At 37.2% G+C, this 24209-nt stretch overlaps 1 protein-coding gene and 1 non-coding gene across 5 annotated transcripts in view; one reads left to right on the top strand and one right to left on the bottom strand.

Annotated features, from left to right (window-relative positions):
* Positions 1-24209, bottom strand: part of Asx (Additional sex combs) — a 273851-nt gene that overhangs the window by 187233 nt on the left and 62409 nt on the right. Inside the window, exon 2 of one of the 4 annotated variants that reach the window (XM_067151345.2) lies at positions 8358-8458. The exons of the other annotated variants lie outside the window; for them this stretch is intronic. The gene's annotated coding sequence lies outside the window, so the exon portion shown is untranslated. The remainder of the gene's footprint in view (positions 1-8357; positions 8459-24209) is intronic. 4 annotated transcript variants of the gene reach the window in all.
* Positions 13747-13823, top strand: TRNAS-CGA (transfer RNA serine (anticodon CGA)). Its single transcript has one exon. It is a non-coding gene; the product is annotated as a tRNA-Ser (tRNA).

Genomic DNA, 24209 nt, shown 5'->3' with positions numbered 1-24209 from the left:
TCCTAGTTCAGCACGAGTTGATCTCAGTTTATAGAACAAAAAATCCAAGTTTAGCGTGAAAATGAGATCAATTTCGTCTCTGATCCAAGATCAAATGGTTTATGCAACTGGCCCTAAATCTTTTCCTATAAGCATTTTTAGTATAGATCAAATCCTGGAGGAGATCCGGCATGGTGTCATTTTGGGTGCCTTGGCGGTACTGATCCTGCGGCCGGACTGCATTCGTACTCATTACCTGGCCAGGACCAGTTTCCATCGCGGTCCGCATATTTTGACGATGGTCCAGAACATTATTATTATTATTATTATTATTATTATTATTATTATTATTATTATTATTATTATTATTATACTGTGTCTTGGAATATATAATGAGGGAATGGTACAAGAAGAACCCAAAGAATATCCGAATTGCAAGACCCAAAGACAACATAAGTTTAAATTGCCTAGGTTTTGCCGAAGACCTTGCTCTTTGTCCAACAATATTCAGGAAACCAGACAACAAGTTATATCACTACAGGAAATAGCACAGAAGATTGGTCTTGGAATATCTTTTGAAAAGACAGTAATCATGTTTACTGACCCACCACTCATAAACAAAATTGCCGTAGGAAACCAAGAAATCAAAATTGTAGATAAATTTAAATATCTGGGAGAAATCAAAACATATAACTTCAATGAAAAGCCAGCATGGCATAACAGAATAAATAAACTGACCAGAGCACAATATGTCACCAAGAATACCTACAACAAAAAATGCCTGTCAATAGCAACAAAATTAAAACATTACAAAACAGTCATTCAACCAGAAATAACATACGCAAGCGAAACCATCTTCAAAACAACTAACACTGCACAAATAGACAAAATACTCAAGATAGAGAGAAGAATCATTAGAACATGCATCAACAAATCATACCAAAAAGATGGACACTGGAGAGTAGCGTCTAATGAAACAGTCTACAAGGAAATAGAACCAGTAATGAGGTCAATCAGGAAGAAACGCATTTCAATTTTTGGACATCTAATCAGGACACCAGAGAACAGGATAATCAGGAGAATAATAGAAAAATTATGGAATAGTAAGTGCAACATTAAGTGGATTACAGAAATCAAGGAAGATATGGATGAACTACAAATTACAGTGGAAGAACTAAGAAACAAAACCGACAAAATCAAGAAACTCGCAAACAAACCAGACTGCAAATCAGAATTAACAAACAGACAATAGGAAGGGTGATTTCCGACGAAGAAAGAAGGATAAGATCAGAGAGAATGAAGAAGTACTGGGCTGACAGGAAACTAAAAAACTGTTTGTATAAAATTGGCTAGAGTGGTCCAATGAAGGCCATAAAATGTAAATAAATAAATATTATTATTATTATTATTATTATTATTATTATTATTATTATTATTATTATTGTTCTGGACCCCGCAGCAAGATGCAAGACCATTACTTGGCGGTAAATTACATCTGCTGCCATTGTCATTGCTGACAATGTGACCAGCACCATTGTCGCGCGTAGGCAAGTGCGCAGGATTTCTGGCGATACGAATGATATACTTCCGTGTTGTTAAATTATTATAGAGATGAACAATTGCACGGTCAACACCATTCCTATCGTTTATTTCAGAAGTATTCAAATTTTTATTTATATGCCAGGAGAATCTACTGTAATCTAACTTCAAGTTCACCAAAGGAAAAGATGGCTCTTGAAAACGAATCCAGGAAAGATTAAAAATGATCGGTTTATGAACAGAATCAAGTACATTATGAACAGAAAAATCAATTGGTCTTAACTCCTTTTTCAGCCCACCACCATTGATTTCCCCACCCAAAAAGAAGGCATGTTTCTTTATGTTTATAGGAGATTCCAAATACCAATGTTCACGTCTGCTACCTTCAGTTTTGAGATATAAGTGTGTCTATTAGCAAAGGATCTTATAAATACCAATTATAATGACTGACTAACATCTTCAGTTTTTGAAATATGTGTCCTCATAAAAGGATTCAATTCTTTTTCACCCCTGTCCCCCAAGATGATTTTCCCCCAAAAATGTGTTTTTCTTTGTTTTTAAGAGAGATCCAAATACCAATTTTCATGTCTGTAACAACTTTAGTTTTCATTAGATGTAAGTATCCTCAAACAATTAATTCAATTAATTTTTCAATTCTTTCACCCCCCCTCATTGGATTTTCCAAAATCAAAGGAATACATGTCCCTTTACTTTTAAAGCAGATTCCAAAGACCAATTTTCACGTCTGCAACATCTTCAGTTTTTGAGATAACAGTATCCTAATAAAAAGAATTCAACCCCATTTTCGATCACTTTTACCCCCCCACCCAAGTGGTTTTTCCGAAAACAACAAAGACGTGTTTTTTATTTTTAATAGAGATAAAAAATACCATTTTTCACTTCTGTAACATTAAGTTTTATAGCTATACTGCTGTGATGCTCATTTTAAAATTTCACCCCCTTTTTAGTTTCCCTTAAGTGGAGTTTCCTAAAACAAATCACCTATGTGTCTTTACTTTTACAGAAGATTCCAAATACCAACTTTTACGTCTGTAACATTTTACGTTCCTGAGATATACTGTAGATGTAGTCTTTCTAAATATTCACCCCATTTGTCACTCCTGTTTAACCCCCATTAATTGGATTTTTCAAAAACAAAAAAACTACGTTTCTGTATTTTTTAAAGGAAACTCCAAATATCAATTTTTAGGTCTGTAATATCTTCAGTTTCTGAGAGATAAGTATCTTCATTAAAGGCATTCAACCCTTTTTCACCCCCTCCTAGTGGGATTTTCCAATAATAAAACAATGCATGTTCCTTTATTTTTAAAGGAGATTCTAAATACCAATTTTTACTTTTGTAAACTTTTAATGTTGTGAGATATAGATACACTCATTTTAAAAATTCACCCCCCTTTTCACCCCCTTAGCGACGGAATATCCAAAAATTCTCTCTTAGCGAGCACCTACATTGTAATATAAATGTATCCTCAAAATTGCATTTCTTTATGTCCAGTAGTTTTGGCTCGGCGATGATGAATCAGTCAGTCAGTCAGTCAGGACATGTTCTTTTATATATATATATATATAATATATACAGATGTTTTATTTACAACAGATGACAGAGCTAGCTCACGAAGTTACCAATGCCAGGTAACGCTGAATGGAATGAAGTCTCTCAGACATCTGCCTTTTTGAATTATGGGGTGGTGGGCTAATGATATAGATGATTCACAGCTATATCTTTTTTTGCATTAGTTTTTCCAATGTTGATTTCTTCAGTATATACAGTGTAATTCAGTGAGAGAGGCCACTTCAACATACAGGGACCAGATGGATTACCTTTAACAGCATTTTGCTTCTACACCTGTTACATTCTTTCTCTGTACAACAGGGGTGGAATGTTTGTAGTAGACACTGAGGCATGTGATTAAAGTGAAATTTATGATGAAAGTGATCTATAAAGTGTTAGAGTAACAATAAGGAAGGAGTATCTCAAATTAGTGGAGGTAAACTTTTTAAAAAATGGGTGTAGTGTACAATTGTTTAAAGATAACATGATTGGCCATCATAGGATTCTGACAATAACACATAAAATAATAGAAATGAATCGTGCATGGCTATTGCAATGTCCTCAGTCCAACATGAGACCTATTTCCAGCACGGGATGAACGAGCAGGAAGGTACTGTTTACTCTACAGTGGTTACAGTAGGCTGGAAATTGGCCTCATGCAATCTGTGTAAACAACATGCTGTCAACATAATAGAGAACTACTACTACTGCTACTTCCACTTTTCCCACATCTGTAGGGTCATGGGTGCAAACTATCTTTCACATATGGATTTGGCCCTGTTTTACAGCTGAATGCCCTTCCTAATGCCAACCTTATGTGGAGGGATGTAATCACTATTGGTTGGCAGTGTGTATGTTGCCTGAATATGAAAAGGAAAGTGTTGGGAGAAACACATACACCCAGTTCCCAAGCCTGAAGAATTAATCAGATGAGATTAAAATCTCTGACATGACCAGAAATCGAACGTGGTATCCTCTGAACCAAAGGCCTCAACGCTGACGATTCAGCCAAGGAGTCGGACTCAGGTCACCTTAGTGCATCAAACAATTTAAATTACAGATGTGTATGCTGCCACAGTTTTGCTGCTAAAGACAGCTTTATTATTTTTTTTTTTTTCTTCTTGAACCAATTTTTAATCTAAATACGATGTACCAATCTAGTTATGAATGAATGTGTTCACTAAATCATGACAGGTACCAGGAATTACAGAAATGTCATCGTTCACTTTAGATATCATTGAAAATTTTTATGTCAACAGACTTGCTTTGCGACTTCAATATATCAATATCTTGTCTTCATAAATTCTAATAATAATAAATAATAATGCTATTTGCTTTACGTCCCACTAGCTACTTTTATGGTCTTCGGAGACGCCTTCATAAATTCTAGTATAACCACCAAATGTCAAAGTGTTATCATGGAAGCTGAGAAGAAGCATCTGCCCGTAAAAACAACGCTGCTAATAAACGGTATGAGGCACAGTAAAAAGTTACAGCCTTTAAAGTTGAGAAGAACATTGGACTTAACAGTACTAGAAGATTCAGACAACAAAGCAATAATCGATACACTAAACAAAGGGACTCTAAATAAAGCTGCTTTAAAACTGGAGGAAATTCATAAGAAGGCAATACCTCCTACAGTAATTAACAATAGAAAAGCAAAACCATGGTTTACACATGCATGCTACAAAGCAAGAAAAACAGCTTTGTCAGCCCTGCACGCAGCAAAATTTCTGCGCACAAAAGAACGGCTGGAGTACTACGCTAATTTAAGAAGAGAATATAAAGCCATAGCTAAACAAGCCCGTCAGACGTTTTTCAAAAAGGAAGAAAAACGTTTAATTGAAGAGGCTACTCAGGACCCTTACAAAGCTTTGCGTCCTAAACAGCCAAAGTTTTCACGTAATATACCGATGGATGTTTGGGAAGCGCACCTTCGTGCAATTCTTCAGGAGAGGGACATGCGGCCAATCAATTTTCATGTCAACCCAACAGTTATCCCGAATGACTCAGAGAGATTTACGCTTAAAGAAATAGAAGAAACTGTTAAAAGCCTTAAAAAATGGGAAAGCATGTGGTCCAGATAACATTTATAATGAACATTTGAAAGGAATATTCCCAGTGTTGAAAGAATCCATCTGCCAGTTATTGAATGAATGTTTACAACAGGGTAGGATAACAGACAGCTGGGCTAAGTCCACAATAAAAATGATGTATAAGGGCAAAGGTGATACAGCAGACCCTAATTCGTACAGAGGAATTGCTCTGGAATGCACACTCTTAAAGACACTGACTCAGTTAGTATGTAAGCGCCTCACAATATTAATAGACGACAAGCTCTCAGATTCGCAGTTTGGCTTCAGAAGAAGAAGATCAACCATTCAAGCAATCGATTGTCTACAACAGTATATTAATGAAGCTCTCGCAATTCCAAAGGGAAAACTTCATGCAATCTTTATTGATTATTCTAAGGCTTTTGATACGATCAATAGAGTTATCGTATTAGAGAAGTTGGGAAACATCATCGGGCCTAGTTGTTATCTACTTCCAATCATCAAGAATCTCCTTACAGATAACTGGGTAGAGATTAGTGATGGCATCACCAAGTCATATCCGATACTTCAAACCACTGGCGTCCTGCAAGGCGACCCCCTAAGCCCATTGCTTTTCATTGCCGCCACAGCTGACATCGTACAAAGAACAGATTCAGAAAATGTCAATATTCTCATGTATGCAGATGACATGGTTCTGACGTCAACTTCTCAGTTAGATTTGCAGACTACTTTTAATAAAGTTACGAAATGGGCAGAAGAGAACCAGCTGAGGTTAAATGAAAATAAGACTGTCTCTCTGACCTTCAGAAAAGGAGGAAAACGGGGAACATTCTTAATCAATGACCAGCAACTAAAGTCAGTCACAAATTTTAAGTACCTAGGAGTCTCCTGGATGCAAGCTCACAGCCGCGCGTTCCTAACCTCGCGGCCATCTCGCCCAGTCACATATGTCTTAGGAGGTTGGAGCGGTTGAAGATTTATAGGTCAAATTGTTCCTTGTTTCTCCTGTTGGAGATTTCCCTAGAACTATTTCTGGTGACTTCTGAGAATTCCCACTTTTGTTTGTGGTGTAAAGTGATATTGAGAAAAGAGAAGGCAATTCTGTCGAACAGACAAGCTACAATATAATGCACTGGAAGAAAATCGTCTTTTAAAAAATACAGTCAAAAGGCATCAAACAGGCAATTATACTCCAAATAGGCACAAACCCCTGAAATAGGCATTAATACGCACAATAAATGCAACGAAATATAGCTAGAAAGACCCCAAAACTTATTTATATCTCAAAAGCCTACGTTTCTGAAGACAGGAATAAAATAGGCAAATAGGCAAATTCCCGTCTCTAGTTATGAGGTTCCATAACTGAGCTGTGAAAAATAAAATAAAAATACACTATAGGTTTGCGTCTGACGAAGGGGCGTGTCTCGGGCCAGGAATATCATAATAATCATGTGAGGGTTGGTATTTTGCATCTTGACCTAATTGAATTTCACGGAAAACATGACATTTTTGCTGTTGGGTATTGTTACAGCCGTCATCATTAGTACTGTCACTCAGACGGTCATTACCACTTTCAATGTTTACACTCGGACAATGAGCACGTGATTGAGTGTTTACAGAAAACTCGCCGCTATCACTCCAAATAACACTTTCACTTTCTCCTTCCTCACTTGTTGGAGGAGTGAATTCCTTATCTGAGTCTTCATCATCCCCTTCTTTACTAAAAATTATTAAGATACACAGCCACTTCGTCATCGTTAACAAAGTAACTTCTCCCGCTAGTCGCCATTTTACTCACATGGCATGGAAATCATACGTTGTAGATGAACGCGGACTTTAGAAATTCAATGCATGATAACGAATGAATTTACGCACTATCTAGCGACGTAGTTAAAATCTAATGACAATTCTCTATGGACTGGACACACAAAATGTTGCAATCTGACGGCCCAAGTTGTACAAACTCGTATAGAATTGTGCGCTATCCAAACGACGATATATCGTGGTTGGCACTTTACGCGTATATACAAAACAACGATATATCGTTGTCTGGCTCTCTACGGGTTAAAAGTTAATTAAGCTCCCATCCTTGTGTTTTCTTAAACTTCTAAATCTTAATGAGCTTTGGGCTTTTGTTGTTGTTAATGCCAGAGCCTCTTGCCCAGTTACTACTGCAGTGTTATTTTGTTAACTCATGGTGAAAAGAAAGAAAATACAGTTCTCTCAAACTGTAGCAGATTTTCTTATAATCCAATTTGTGCTTGTCCAGCCCTTCACCCCTCATGCTTCTCATCCCTCTGCGGTCCACTACAATACTTGCAACAGTTATAACTAGAGCTTTCAAGAATCTGGAGCCTATTGTTCCAAAGTCGAAAGGAAATGAAATTAGACTGGGAAGACAGGTGACTGACGTTAGCACTTTTTAAGAATCAGAACAAAAACAAGACAAAAACAAACTCTATGGTGCTACAGCCCAGATGACCCTGGCCTACCAAGTGGCTGCTGCTCTACCCGAAGGCTTGCAGATTATTAGATGACAGTGTCAGTACAATGAATCCTCTTCGCTGTTATTCTTGGCTTTCTGGATGGGGGATGCCATCTCACTGTCAGATAGCTTCTTAACTGTTCTCACGCAGGCTGAATGGACCTCAAACCAGCCTTCAGATAGACGAAAAATTCCCTGACCTGACCGAGAATTAAACCCGGGGCCTCCAGGTAAGAAGCAGATGTGTTATCCCTAGACTCCAGAGCCAGCCAAGACCCGGCCACCACTATTAATATTAATGGCATTCCAACGACAGCCCAGATCAGAAGAGGAGTGAGGCAAGGATGTACACAATCACCATACCTACTCAACTTGTCCATAGAAATAAGGGAATAAAAATACACAGTAAAAAAGTATATAAAATAAGATTTGCAGATGATATTGCAATAGAGACAGAATCAGAAAGGAATATGGATGCCACATTGAAGACGATGCCATACATATATTCTCAGTGGGGCCTCAGGGTAAATACCATCGAACAGAAAGATACTTGCGGTAACTCCAATGGTGCGAAGATGATAGCGAGAAATTGCAACACAACTCCATGTATCTGAATGTAAAATGAAAATGTAGAACAGACTATAAATACTATGAGGCTGAGAAACTCTTATTTCCAACAAGAGTATTGAACAGTTGCACCACCAGACTGTAACAAAGGCCTACTTACCTTAAAGATATCTATCATCATAACCGACCTTGAACACTTGAGTTTAGGGAAGAAAAGGCCTCCAGGCATTCATCTTCGCACACCTGAGATTCACAGGCAGACTGAAGTGGAAAAAGAAAAAAGCAATCAAACAGCAGAAAATTGAGAATTATGAAACAAAAGACCAAAGTTAACTACGAAGGAATTATTGAAATTAATCCTATCCAAATATAATTAATTCAAAGCCTTTCCATGATTTCAAAGAATGTAGATTCCACAGAATAACAGTAAGTAATAGAGTGAGAGGTTCATACAGTAGAGTCTCGTTAATCCGAACTAATTGGGACCGTAGTCTGTTCGGATTACGAAATTTTCTGATTAACCGGAAAATATTTTTTAATAATAATGTTATTGTATTTATGTCCAGCTAACTGCTTTTACGGTTTCCGGAGACGCCTAGGTGCCGGGATTTTCTCCCGCAGGAGTTCTTTTACGTGCCAGTAAATCTACTTACATGAGGCTGACGTATTTGAGCACCTTCAAATACCACAGGACTGAGGCAGGAGCGAACCTGCCAAGTTTGGGACAGAAGGCCAGCGCCTCAACTGTCTGAGGAAAATAGTTTCTACAATACAGTACATACTGTAATTTGAAATGTCCATTCTTTAGCAGTTACATTAATAATATACTGTATTAAATTACAGTAGGGTAGTTAAGAACCCGTAGAGGAGAAAACGACAATGAAAATGACATTAGCGAATGGATGGAAACTGACCGTCATCAATTACAAACAGACCAAGAAATTGTAGCTATGACGGAGAAAGAATCTGGAGTTCATGAAGAACACAGTGACGACGAAGAAGACCTCAATAAATAACTAGTGCCACATTCAGAAGCTGCAGCCGCCTTAGAACTTGCCGTACACCACGTCGAGAAACACTCCGCTGCTACGCTCACTGATGTGATGTTTATGAGACACTGGTTTAACACTGCATCTTCGAGTAGGTTCCAATCACTATGGCAAAAGAAACTAACAAACTTTGTAAAGATAAATGACCAGTGATTGATGGTTTATGATGTGTAATTATGTTTACAGTAAGTTATTCTAGTAAAATATGACTAATAAAATGCAAGTAAATCTTCATTCTATAATATGTTCTTTCATTTCAAAAAGGAGAATTTTTTTAAAATTTAATATTTTAGTTCGGATTAACGGAACTCTAGTGTAATTGCAAAAAAAGTTTGACTAGTCAAAGAGAAAGTGAAAACAAAATTTGTAAATAGTTGATCAAAAAGCAATTTACGAAATTGAAGTACCCAAATGAAAGAGAAAGCACAAAAACGAGCTTGCTCCAGAATTCTGCTCATCTCAACAAGAACAGAAATCAAGGAAGTCTTTCTTGGATGTCTCTCCTTTCGTACGGTATGCGACAAAACAAACAACATCGAAATTATTGTTTATCTGCACTCCGGGTTTCCCTAACAATTAAGCATTTATTTATTGTATATAGTTTGACATATTGTGAATTCAGTGTTATGTTCATTTCTGCAATTACTGTTCTCACAACAGAGGAGAACATGTTTATCATGGAACATAATTTCTGGTCATATGCAGTGGGGCATCAGAATAGGCCAAGTTTGCTTCACGTTAAAGAACAGTACAATGTTAGCTCTCATTGACAAGTTCTGTCATAAGGGATCAGTCAAATGTCAGTGAAAAGGGCAACAGGGCACCCAAGAACCACCACCACATGAACTCTCCAACAAGGGGTTATAGTCCCCAAGCGTAGTCAATGATGAACATCACTGAAACTCTGTTTTTTTCACGCCAGAAGCTAACTCCTCCAACAACAACGGACACTGCAAGATGGGGCAACAGCCCACATCGCAGGGAAGTCGCTTAACCTTCTGCAACACTTTATATTGCCTAATTTCTCACGGAACTCCATCCCTGCACCCTTACTGCTCAACGGATCTCATGGCACCAGATGCCTGGTGCATGGTTTAAAAACGGAATCGGCTTTCAAGACAGATGCTCCACCTACAAATATTCCTGAATTTAGAGACGATTTTTTTTTTCCCCCTTACAGCAACCTTTATTCATCAACATGTTCAATAATTATTCATGAGGTATATTTTTGGGCTTATGCCGTGTAATTAATTATAAAACACACTCAATGCGTTTCGAAAGGAACCTTGCCTTTCTTCATCAGGAGACAAAAGAGAATTGAAACGACGCATAACGAGTTGCTAGGAGAAAGCAACAAGGAACTTGAAATGGTGCCCTAAGATGTAAACAGGATGCCATTTTAGCCCCAGCTAGAGACAACGAATGGCAACAGTAAAGCATTACTCTCTAATGGTTCTGATAATAGGTAGCCATGATTCACTGAGGTTGTAGCCTGTATCACGCTTGAAATTATCTGGGTGTTTATGTATTTCAACCGTCTCCCTGATAATTCTTGGGCGATATTGCTTTATATGAGCAACAACATCCACTTCTTGGAACAAGACATCATGACCAGGTGTTACGGCATGATCAGCAACAGCTGATTCATCAGGTTGGTTGAGTCTGATACATCTCGTATGTTCTTTGATGTGAGTACATACCGTTCTCGAAGTCTGCCAATATAAACCTTGCCACAAGTACAGGGAACTCTGTAGATACCAGGTGTTGCAATTTAGGCAAACTATCCTCAGCTGGTCATAGGAGTTGCCTAATCTTAACTGATGTTCCAAAAACAGTTTGTACATGGTACCTACGTAAGATTTTAGCAATACGATCTGTCGTGTTACGTATGTAAGGTAGGTAAGCAGTTCCTTTTACATCTTTTTCCTTAACAGACGTCCGATTATGTGTCGATTTCAGAACCGTTGAGATCAAAGCTCTGCTGTAACCATTGCTCTCAAAGGTGGTTCTCAAGGTGTTAATTTCCTCTTTTAGAGCTGACACTTCACAAATCCCCCTGGCCCTGGTAGTCAGAGTTGTAAGGATACCATGTTTCTGGGCAGGGTGATGGTGAGAATCTGCATGGAGTTATTTATTGGTGTGTGTAGGCTTACGATAAACGCTGTGTCCTAAAGATCCATCCTCTTTCTTGGTGACGAGAACATCTAAGAATGGTATTTTGGCGTCAGATTCCATTTCCATGGTGAAACAAATGGAAGGGTGCTGGCGATTAAGGTGATCCAGAAAGTGACCAAGATTGTCTTTACCTTACGTCCATACGACGAACGTATCATCCAGATCTTCCGTTTGCAAGGTGCCAACGACAAAGCTTTCTCTTCAAACTTTTCCATGAAGAAATTAGCCACAACAGGAGAGAGAGGATTTCCCATGGCCACACCATCTGTCTGTTCATAATATTTCCCATTCCGTAGAAAGTAGCAGGAGGTCATGCAGTGGTAGAAAAGCCTTGCGATCTCTTCAGTGAAAATATCATTAATGAGAGACATAACACCATCAACAGGTACTTTCGTAAACAGAGACACCACGTCAAGACTCACCAAGATATATCATAGATAGAAAGAGAGATCCACTTGATCAATACTTATTTATTAAAAGTTTTTTAAAAAAATAGGACCGGTTTCGACTTCTCACAAAGTCATCTTCAGCTAACATACATTTACATTAGACTACACATATTCTCAATAGTAATACCTTGCCAAATTTTAAACAATTTTGTATTGAATGACATCAAGTAGTCATGTTTTTGAGTGGTTGTCCTGTTTGTATATTTAAGTTTGTTAGAAGACTAATATTAAAAGGGTAACTATTTTGAAACACATTAAAAGTTTACATTATAGGGTAAAACACATTGCTATGTACACTTGTACTCACCTTTCAAGTTATACAGATAAAACAAATTCTTAATATATTTTGTCAGGTGTAAAAAGGTAATATGCTTGAATACAGCTGTATAAGCTCTTATAATGTTGTGTTAGGCTTTTTACCTTGTCAAGTGAAAAAACATGAGTCGGAAGTTAGATTGACATACACATAATGAAACGTATTACATTCATAATAATAGTAAAATAGGTAACTTAAAAACTGTGTTGATTGACAAGTTATAAACCATTAGATTACATTAATTGCACACAAGGTGAAAGTACACTCCAAGATGCAAACGTCTATTGATGAATCAAATGAAGGTATATGTTGAGCTCATGTGAGGCATTTGTTTCATTGCGTATGCATGCTAAGTTCATATGGGGCATTTAGCATCATTATATAATGTTTACATTGAGTCCAAGCACTGTGTAGCTGGCATTTTTTTTATATTGTCAAAGTGTTCTGGTTTGAAGATGAGTGTGTGCTGTTGAAGTTATTAATCTTGAAACCGTAAAAAGCAGGATACACTGGTGTGTAAAGCAGTTGTTGTAGGTGGCCCTCTTCCAGTCTATGACATATGATAACTATCTGTAAGAGGTAAATTAAGTTAATTAGAAATTTGAAAGGCGTTCAAGAGAGAGAGAGAGAGAGAGAGAGAGAGAGAGAGAGAGAGAGTGTGTGTGTGTGCGTGCGTGCGTACGTAAAAGTTACTTACTGCTGTTGAATGGTTGGGAAGCGTACAGCTTAGCTGCTTGGCGTGTACTTCTGGTGCTGGTGTCCGTCGCCGCGAGGGGAGTGGAGGGGTAGGTAGGGAGAGTTGTTATGTGAGTAGGGGCGGAGTTAGGCGTGTACGTCACTTGCCATGTGGTTTGTGTGTGACGTTTGTTGACTGCTGTGAGATAGTAGTTTTTTACAATAGGGATAATTTTGTTAAATAAAATATTAGTTTTTTCAGTCATTTCGTTAATGTTGAAATTGGGGTTGGTATATTGGTCTATTGTTATGTAAAGTTCTTCTGTAATATTGAGTAAGGATCCTTTGGGGTTTGTATTTAATATTTTCATATCATTATCTATGTTGGTAAAATTATGTTTATAATCGACCATGTGCTGACCTATCGCCGAAAAATGATTATGCTTTATAGCATTGACGTGTTTGTTGTATCTGACAATAAAATTAATTAATGAAGATGTTATTGCCAACCAGGCAAAACGCAATGTGTATAGATACAGAAACATTAGAATCAAACTAATGAATGCCACCAAGAACATCGCATTTCTAAAAGAATGCCTTGCTAACCTTGCTAACAACTTAACTCCCAAATTTCTCTGTAAATACAACAATAAGCACAGATTCACTAATCAAACGCGCAACACATTGAGGAGATGGCCTAGGCCATCTTTGTTCTGTTTGAAAGGATCTGAGCTACAGGTCTGGCACTGCTGCTAGCACACTGTAGAGTGCATTAAAGTCATTGACATATCCCACAACGGGCGACTTTAACGCACTCTACAGTGTGCTAGCAGCAGTGCCAGACCTGTAGCTCAGATCCTTTCAAACAGAACAAAGATGGCCTAGGCCACCATAGCTCAATTGGTAGAGCAACCGACGCGAAATCGGGAGGTTGTGGGTTCGGATCCCACTGGTGTCCGGCTGGCCATTTTTGTTCTGTACTTAACATCTCTTCAACATGTACTACATGTACATAACACAACCTAATACGTTGAAAGTCTGTTTCGATTTCAATCTTCAGAAACAAGAATAATGTGTGGCATGGGATGGTACACATTTTGAACAAATACTAATGCAATTAAATAACATTTCAGTGCTGTTTGTTATGCCACATACAGAATATTAATAAGTATACATTACCCTTAGTTCTAATTCTGTTATATTAAATCTGGGCACTTGCCTGATTAAATTTATAGCTGGCATGCATGCATGCACACACATCCTATCTTCATTATAGTCTGATATACATTTCGGCGTTGTCTGCCAGCCTCTGTGAATTACTTTAAGTGCCTCAACAATCCTCCATTACTAACTTGGCCTTTAACTATTCATCTGAGTATCCTCCACCCACTGGTAGAAACTGCTGGTACCCACAATCATTTTCACTACTTTAAAGTCTGTTACTTATAACTTATGAATAAGGTATGCCTAGTCCACCCAGCTTTCACTCCCATGCAGCAAAGTCAGTCTGAAAACAGGACCAATGTAAAGACAGTTTTGTCCGATCACTCACTTCTTTCCACAGAATATCATTGTTCGAATGTGCAACCTCACTGCATTGGCTCTGCTGCACCAAGAATCAATTTCATCTAGTATGCTACCATCATGGCAGAATACACATTCTAAATACTTGAAATGGTCCGCTTATCCCAGTTTTGTCTTTTCTACCAGACATTCAATCCTTTTAGGTTTCTTCCCGGCTGAGGTCACTTGAGTTTGGAAATGCTAATTTTCATTTCATTCTACTGTACCTCTTTTTAAGCTCAAAATATTAGATTGCAGCCTTTCAACACAATTTATCTTTAAAACCAAGTTGCCACCATAGGCAAAATTGCTTACAAAATTTCTAGCTAACTAAATTCCTCCTACCATTTTATACTTTTCAAGACTAGCAATGGACAAACGGCAAGTGACGATACTGACACTCCTTGACTTGAGTAGTGTGTTCGACACGGTAAATATAGACATACTATTATACAAGCTACGCTCTCTGCATATCGACCTGATAGCCCTAAATTTTATTTAGTCGCACCTTATAAATCGTCACCAGTGCGCAGTGGTAAACAATCAAAGATCCCAATGGGCTGTAAAATCATCCAGTATTCCTCAAGGGTCTGTTCTAGGGCCCTTACTGTTCGTCTTGCATATTAATGACATATCTTCCACACTTCAGTATTACAACTACCACTTATATGCTGATGATCTGCAGATATACAAACACACCACTACAAACAATTTACATGAAACAGTTCAGCATATTAATTCGGATATTGAAAGGCTTACCGCCTATGCTAAAAACAACCAGTGAATCCTAAATCCTCGTAAAACACCAAGTATTATGATAGGAAACTAAATTATTACATGTAATAAGAAATATCAATCCTCCTCCAATCATAATCCATGACACTGCTGCACCGTACCTTAAAAATGTAACTAATCTTGGAATCTCCATCAATGAGAATATGACCTGGAATGAACACGTAACAAATGTATGTAGAAAGGTTCATGCAGCTCTACATCCCCTGAAAAGTCACAAGAATTCTCCTCAAAAACTTAAATTAAAATTAATCCAAGCACTACTATTCCCAATTTTAGACTACTGTGATACTGTACTAGTCAATCTAAACGCTGAACAATCTATGAGACTTCAGTGAGCACAAAACTCATGCATATGATATGCCTTCCAACTGTGACATGACGCTCATGTTACACCATATTTCAAAACATTGGGATGGCCACGCATAAATGAACGAATAAATTTTCACCTAATGACACTTGTTTACCAAATGCTCTCGACGAACATTCCTACTTACCTCTCATCTAATTTTCATTTCCTTTCCTCATTCCATGAAATTAGAACCTATTCTGGTTCTCTACTTGAAATTCCACTAAGTCAAACAAATTCCTACAATCATTCCTTTTTAGTTACTGCATCGAGACTCTGGAATACACTCCCAATTGACACTCGGCACCTTACTTCCTCTAATAAATTCAAATCTGCCATCCGAAAGTAGTAGTAGTAGTAGTAGTAGTAGTAGTAGTAGTAGTAGTGTCACACTAATTGCTGTACTGATATGTAGACCTAAATTAGTCTTAGAATTATCTATCCATAGTATTATACATTTTTAGAATTTCTATGTTTACATTCTTATATTTTGTTCTTTTGTTCTTTATAGTGGTTAAGTGTAATCAATCAATCAATCAATCAATCAATCAATAAATAAATAAATAATTAAATAAATAAATAAATAAATAAATAAATAAATAAATAAATAAATGATCCTTATAAACTATGAACAACAAGGATGAAAATTACAGCCTTGTCTAACACCTGTAACTAGTTTGAATCAAGAACTCATTCCACCATCAATTTTCACTGCAGCCTAATTGTCAACATAAATGCCTTTGATTGCCTCTAATAATCTACCCCTAATTCCATAATCCCTTAGTATGAATTTTTTTAAATCCCTTGGTACTCTTTATCACATGTCTTTTCTAGACCTAAAAAATATAAACATAACTGTATATTCCTCCAGGAACACTTCATTACCTGATGCATACTGAAAATCTGGTCCTGACAGCACCTCCACGATCTCAAATTAAAGTAGTCTCTCTGTAAGGACGTACCCTAAGGGTGCAACCTTACCCTTTCTCCCCTGTAATATAAAGGTATTGATTTATATAGTTACTTTTCTTGCTGTTGGGTCTTTTTCAGTGTCGGTAACCATATAGTTTAGGGACCCTACTTGCCGATACGACGTCTTACATTTAGCGTTAATCTGGCATGTTGGCAACGTTCAATCACTGTTCTAGCGTGAATTGCATGTTGCCACCGCATTGGTGTTAAAGTCACTAGTGATACATTTGCGAGAATATTTAAAGCACATTTTCTTTTTCTGTGGGATTGTAAATCTATTTGGCTAATACCAAGTAAGTAGATTTGTGGTGTGTTCGGATAATGCATTTAATAACTTAGTTTGTGTGAAATGATGAGCACATAATTTTATTAATTTTGTTCCTATTTCGTCCCATACTTATACGAACAGAATTCGTTTGGGATGTCTAAGAAGGAAAAAAATTTGCAAGAACTCCTCCGAAAAGGAAAGCAAGGTTACGTCCTTTACAAACATCAGGTCAAGAAATGCTTGTACATTGCAACGAGCAATTGAAACACGAAGATGACGAAGAAGGTATCAGTCGTAGTGATATGAAGCTAATGGCAAGAGTTTCATTATTAACTGGGGTAAGTGTTCATTTTTATCTTGTTTCTATGATAAGTTTCTGACATAATGACAATCAGTTGAAATGGAGCAGTATTTCATTCTGAACCTAACCAACCTAATCATGTAGGCCTATACCATGTCTTGTGTCGACTTCGATACGGTTTGTAGACTTAACCTTTGTGTATTCCTGTTGACTTATGGTATATGTGTATGTAATATATTTCTGTGTGTGTATTCTTACAGTGTAGTTCTGGTTTAGTCCGAAAAGTAATAGGAAATTTCAAGAAGGGGGTTGAATTTTCTACACCAGGTAAACGCCGGAAGCATGAACATCCAGTGACCAGCAAAGACAGTTTTTCTAAGGAAGCGATAGCAAGGTTTATGATAAATTACATAAAGGTAAGGTAACTTCACAAGGAATCTATTGCAACATTATTTATAGAAATTGGCACGCAGGTGAGATAACCTCCCAGAAATGTTTTGTGCATGTATTGACATACAGCTCTTTTGAGCCCCTTGTAACTCTCTTTTTTCTTCCCACAGGAGAAGTTGTAACTGTAAGAAAGGTTTTCGACCACATGAAAGCAAATTATGACACTTATTTGTACAAGGGCTCAGAAACATCATTAAGAAGAATTTTGAAGGCCATGGGATTTGTGTGGTGTAAAGGGGATCCCTATGCGTATGTTAGAGAAAATGAAGACATTTGTTTTAGGAGATCCTGTTTTCTGAGGGAATACAAGCATAATAAAGAAAGTGAGAAACCAAAACCTGTTGTTTTCTTGGATGAGACTTGGATTTTTATGAATGGTGAATATATATGATGTGGATGTTGATTCCCATAGGGAACCTAAAATATTTGTCCCGAATGAGTAAATTTATAATACCAATATAATGGTCCGTTATTGGACATTATAAATTTTCCAGCTAACTCATTCTTGGTTGCCTGCGTTTCGCCCTCGTGTGCTAAGTTAGGCTCGTCAGTTGGGACTTAGCACACCACCCAAGACGCAAGGCTAGTGCATACCGTGGAGGCCACTGAATGAGTTAGCTGGAAAATTTATAATGTCCAATAACGGACCATTATATTGGTATTATAAATTTACTCATTCGGGACAAATATTTTAGGTTCCCTATGGGAATCAACATCCACATCATTTGATGGCCAAGCAGGCATCAATTTTTGCAAATGAGACATAGCTCTCATAGTGCATTGGCACTGCTGGTGGCTTCAAGTAGCCTATGCAGTGGCCTCCACGGTATGCACTAGCCTTGCGTCTTGGGTGGTGTGCTAAGTCCCAACTGACGAGCCTAACTTAGCACACGAGGGCGAAACGCTGGCAACCAAGAATGAGTTAGCTGGAAAATTTATAATGTCCAATAACGGACCATTACATTGGTGAATATATATGCTATATATTATATTTTATATAAAACTCTTAGAATAATTTATCTTCATCAGGTGTCTTTGGTTTCAAATGTGCATTTCTCTTTCAGGGTCACCCACATACTCCTGGAATAAACCACACAAATCTGGACATGATGTTCAAGGAGTAATTCGTTGACCTGTGTCTGAGGGAGGAAGACTGGTTATTATTCATGCTGGAATGAAAGATGGCTTTGTACCTGGTATGTTACTTTATTTTACTTCATTTTATTATAGTGAGGTGATCTCTCTTTACATAGTTATGAGGGTATTTAGGGTTTGTAGTACAGATGTAAAGGGGGAGGGCACATAAGTCTCTGATAAGACCCCAACTTGAGTACATTTCCCGTGTATGAGACCCTCACTATGATTACTTGATTTGAGAACTGGAAAAGTTCAAAAGAAAGAAGCATGATTTGTTGTGGGTGATTTCTGACAAAAGAGTAGCGTTAATAAAATTTTGTCGAGTTTGGGCTGGGAAGACTTGGGTGAAAGGAGACGAGTTGCTGGACTAAGTGGTATGTTCCGAGCTGTCGGTGGAGAGGTGGTGTGGAATGACATTGGTAGACAAATACGTTTCAGTGGTATTTTAAAAGTAGGTAAGGTCACAGTACAATGATAAAGTTGAGGATGAAAAGTGGGGCAAATATTTAGGGTTTTTTTTTTTGTTTTTTTTGTTTTTTTTTTTTTTTTTTAAGAAGGGAGTTAGGGATTGGAGTAATTTACCAAGGGAGATGTTCAATAAATTTCCAAATTCTTTACAATTATTGAAGAAAAGACTAGGCCTATCCCTGAAACTACATCTTCCACTGGGCGACTGTCCTAAGTGCAGATCTGTGGTGACTGATTGATTGAAATTGACTGGCACGAGATCGTAAGTGGCATTATAACTTACCGCTCATTGGGTTCTGTACATGGTTTTTGATTTTGACTTCTCCACTGTTAAGGGATCTCTTGGTTATTAAAAAGACTTGCAGGTATTCACTTTAGGCCAATGATTAACCTTAGAGAGGTACTTCAATCAAAACTTCCCCAGTGTATTTTCATATAATGTTACTGGATATTTGATCAGTAAATTACTTGTATTGTAGGCCTATTTATTATATTTATTCTGCATTCGACAATCTCCACCTGAATCAGTGCTTGATACCTGACTGTTGAACACCTTCCAAGCTTCTTATTTCTTACTGCCTGACATAGGTTCAGTGTTCGCAGCAATTACATTTGTTCTAAGGTAGTGAAATGGGTGTTTATACTTATATCTTTAATGCAAGTGATCGTGGCCTTCTAATCCAGATATAGGCCTACTAATGGAAATACATTCATGAGAGATGTTAGGATAAAGTAGTGTAAGTAGTAATTCATTGACTTCATCATCAGTTGACTTTGCTACATAGTAGTTTGTTTCACTTAAAATCAGATATCTTTTTGTATCATTCAACAGAAATCACATTTGTTATCAGTAAATAGGCCTATCTTTGAAGAGGGGTGATCTCATATTTTTAGGGAATACTTTTTAGAAGAAATAACTTCATACTAAAACTTAAAATTCTTACAGGTGCTGATTTGATATTTGCTACAAACTTGAAGAGAAATCAAGATTATCATGGTGCTATGAACAGTAAGAAACTTCAGATGTGGGTGGAAACGCAATAATCGTAGGATTAAGAAATATAGGACCCTGTGTAATTGTAATGGATAATGCACCATATCACTGCAAGCTTGTTGAGCATCAACCAACAACAAAATGAAGGAAGGATCAATTAGTGGTAATTATACTTCATTGAATATTTCTTTCTACTGAATGATATTTAATGATTTTACAGAAATTAATTTTTATTTTTCCTTTAATTTACAGTCATGGTCAAGGCAGAATGGAGTTTCTCCACTAGAAAATGCTACAAAAGATGAGCTGCAAATGTTGTGTAATATGAATCGAAGTCACTTAAAGAGGTACAGAAGCACCTAAACTTAAGTTTAGATAATGTTGTTTACACTCATGTAGTTGACTTTCATGTATGCATAACAATATTTCTCTGTTTCTTTAAAACCAGGTACATTGTTGATGAGATGCTGCACAGTGAAGGCCATACTGTCTTACGACATCCTCCATACCACTCATTTTTCAATGCCATTGAATTTGTATGGTCTGTGGCAAAACAGTATTATAACAAAACAGTGGCTTCAAGACCTGGTCACAGATTGGACAGAGCTACAGCTGTGTGGAAAGAATCTCTTGATCAGGTAGGCCAAGTGGAAATGTTATTTATTGGATATAGGCAAGTTGTGATACTTCAATATATCCTATAGGTGACAGCAGAGATGTGGAGAAATGAAGTGAAACACACTGAGAAGAAGATTGTCAAGTTCTACAATAATGAGGTGAGAGGTCTTCCTGAAGTGGAGGAACTAGTCATTCATCATGGAAGCAGCGGATCAGAAGAAGAAGAAGAAGAAGAAGAAGAAGAAGAAGAGAAGCCGAGGAGTTAGCTGTACCATTGTAAGAGCCATTCCATGAGATTAAGAATGTTATAACTTTGCTGGGAAATAATAATATATAAGTAATAATAATAATAACGTAAATGTTTCCACCTTTTCAATACAATATATTCACAAAATTATACGGTACTAGTTTCGACCCATGTAGGGGTCATCATCAGCCGTATTGGAGCAAAGATCATTTGTGGCGAAATCCTAAGACAATATTATTTTAAAGAATAACAAGTGAAATGAGATGTTATGGTAATAGTTAATAATACAAGGAATATACATACTAAGAGGTTTTTAACAAAGAATAAAGTATAAATGGGGTGTTGTAAAAATTATAATCATGGAAATCAGTAAGTTCTTGTATTGAAATGAAATATGGCTTAGGAAGAGGGCTTAAGGTGGGGCTGAAGGGTGCGGGAGAAAGTGTAATTGTCTTGGAAAAGTACCTTTGATTAAATTTAGGATTGAGTTTAGGTTGGCTGCATTATTGTTTCTGAGGAAAGTGATAAATAGATCGAAGAGTATGTTGGGTTTCTCTGAGATTTCATTGAGATTGTGACTGGCATTAAAGTATTGGTCTAGGTGTATGTAGTAATTTTCCATTATGTTCAGTAAAGGGCCCTTGTTTGCTAATACGAGGATGTCCATGTCTTGTTCAATATTGGTGAAATTATGGTTATAATCTTGCATGTGTTGGCCGATGGCTGAAAACTTGTTGTATTTTATTGCGTTAGTGTGCTCGTGGTATCTGATAATGAAGTTTCTCCCGGTTTGCCCGATGTAGGTTTTTTTACAGGTGGTACATTTGATCCTATAAACTCCTGATTTTAAAAAACTGCTGGTCTTGTTGATGTGTGAAGTATTGTATAAAACATTCATGTTCTTATTGTTGGTTTTGAAGGCTATTTTAACGCCTTGTTTCTTAAAGATGTTGGTTAACTTGTAGATATCATTGTTGAACGTGAAGGTGGAAAATGTTAGAGGTTTGGTTATTTCTTTTTTGAGGGTAGTTTTTGGGCGATGTTTGTGTTTATTGATTATCCTTTCTATAAAATGATTGCTGAAGCCGTTGAATTTTGCGATTCCGCGGATTGTGTTGAGTTCGTTTTTTAGATCTTTATTGGACATAGGTATGCTGAAGGCTCGGTGAACTAGGCTGTTGTATGTGGCTCGTTTGTGGGACTGGGGGTGCACTGAATCTTGGCGAATGGTGGAGGCTGTTTGAGTGGGTTTTCTGAAAATACGGCTGATGATGACCCCTACATGGGTCGAAACTAGTACCGTATAATTTTGTAATTTTGTGAATATATTGTATTGAAAAGGTGGAAACATTTACGTTATTATTATTATTATTACTTATATATTATTCTCAGTTCAATACGGACCAAAAACATGAAATTCATAACCATCAATGGGAAATAATACATTTCTGATTGCCATGTCCTTTCAGATATAACGAAGTTACATTTGAAAATTGTGGGAATTGTGTATCTACGAGTTACAGGGCGGCATAGATGTGCAGGTGGGGATCAGTGTCCAATCGGAGTGAAATTATCTAGAACTGCTGTGGCGCAATGTGAGAAGAAGCGGGCGAGGGGGGGGGGGGGGGAGAGAGAGAGAGAGAGAGAGAGAGAGAGAGAGAGAGAGAGACAGCACTGTGACACCAATACACCATGTAAACATTGTACACCTGTTAAAATACGTATGCATTTCTTTTAAATCATAACATAGTAATCACCAAACTTGGTTATTAATTTATACCGTACTTCTTTTGTCTTACATTTATTTACACCATATATATTTGCACCTTACGTGAATGTAATTACCGGTTATAAATTCCTGGTGACGGGTCGACTTGAACCACCAGTCTCTTAAGTCCATAGTCTTTTTAGCATTGTCACTCAGCTAAAATGTCACTTGAGAGGTAATTGTAAAAAGTCTTACATATAGGCTGTACAGATTAATGACGGGATATTCGATTCATTTTATTCCGTTCACATTACTGAATCGATACAGTGAGCCGGGGTCATCGATCCTATTGCATCTGTGTAGTGTGAACTGATAATACAGCAGCAAGAACATTCAATGCTTGCTGCTGCCATCTGGTCATCATTCTATAAACTGCTTTCCTATGCGTCATCTTTCAGATTCAGTACTACACTTGCTTATTATATTACAGCACAAAACTTACTTAGTTAATAATAATAATAATAATAATAATTACTGACATAACTCCAATTTTATACACTATCTAATGGTTTTCCACAGTTCTCTGAAAGTCACAACTCACATATACTGTGTGTATATATATATATATATATATATATAGAGAGAGAGAGAGAGAGAGAGAGAGAGAGAGAATTACATACATACATACATACATACATACATAATCATTATAGACAGTTATGCCTTTCAGCGTTCAGTCTGCAAGCTTCTGTGAATTTACTAAACGTCACCACAATCCTTGATTTGCAACTAGTGTTGTGGCCTCATTTAGTTCTGTAACTCTTATCTTTAAATCGTTAGAAACCAAGTCTAACCATCGTCGTCTTGGTCTCCCTCTACTTCTCTTACCCTCCATAGCAGAGTCCATTATTCTCCTAGGTAACCTATCCTCCTACATTCGCCTCACATGACCCCACCACCGAAGCTGGTTTATGCGTACAGCTTCATCCATTGAGTTCATTCCTAAATTAGCCTTTATCTCCTCATTCCGAGTACCCTCCTGCCATTGTTCCCACCTGTTTGTAAAAGCAATCATTCTTGCTACTTTCATGTCTGTTACTTCTAACTTATGAATAAGATATCCTGAGTCCACCCAGCTTTCGCTCCCGTAAAGCAAAGTTGGTCTGAAAACAGACCGATATAAAGATAGTTTCGTCTGGGAGCTGACTTCCTTCTTACAGAATACTGCTGATCGCAACTGCGAGCTCACTGCATTAGCTTTACTACACCTTGATTCAATCTCACTATATTACCATCCTGGGAGAACACACAACCTACATACTTGAAATTATCAACCTGTTCTAGCTTTGTATCACCAATCAGACATATAATTCTGTTACAATTTATTAAAATTCGATCCACCTTATTCAATACCAAAAATGTTGTTAAGATGAAATTACAACATGTATATTTATTTTATCAGGACTAGTTTCAACGCTTTA

This window comes from Anabrus simplex, chromosome 7 (genome assembly GCF_040414725.1).
Source record: "Anabrus simplex isolate iqAnaSimp1 chromosome 7, ASM4041472v1, whole genome shotgun sequence".
NCBI classification, from domain to species: Eukaryota; Metazoa; Arthropoda; class Insecta; order Orthoptera; family Tettigoniidae; genus Anabrus; species Anabrus simplex.
This window is presented reverse-complemented; position numbering and strand designations above follow the sequence as displayed.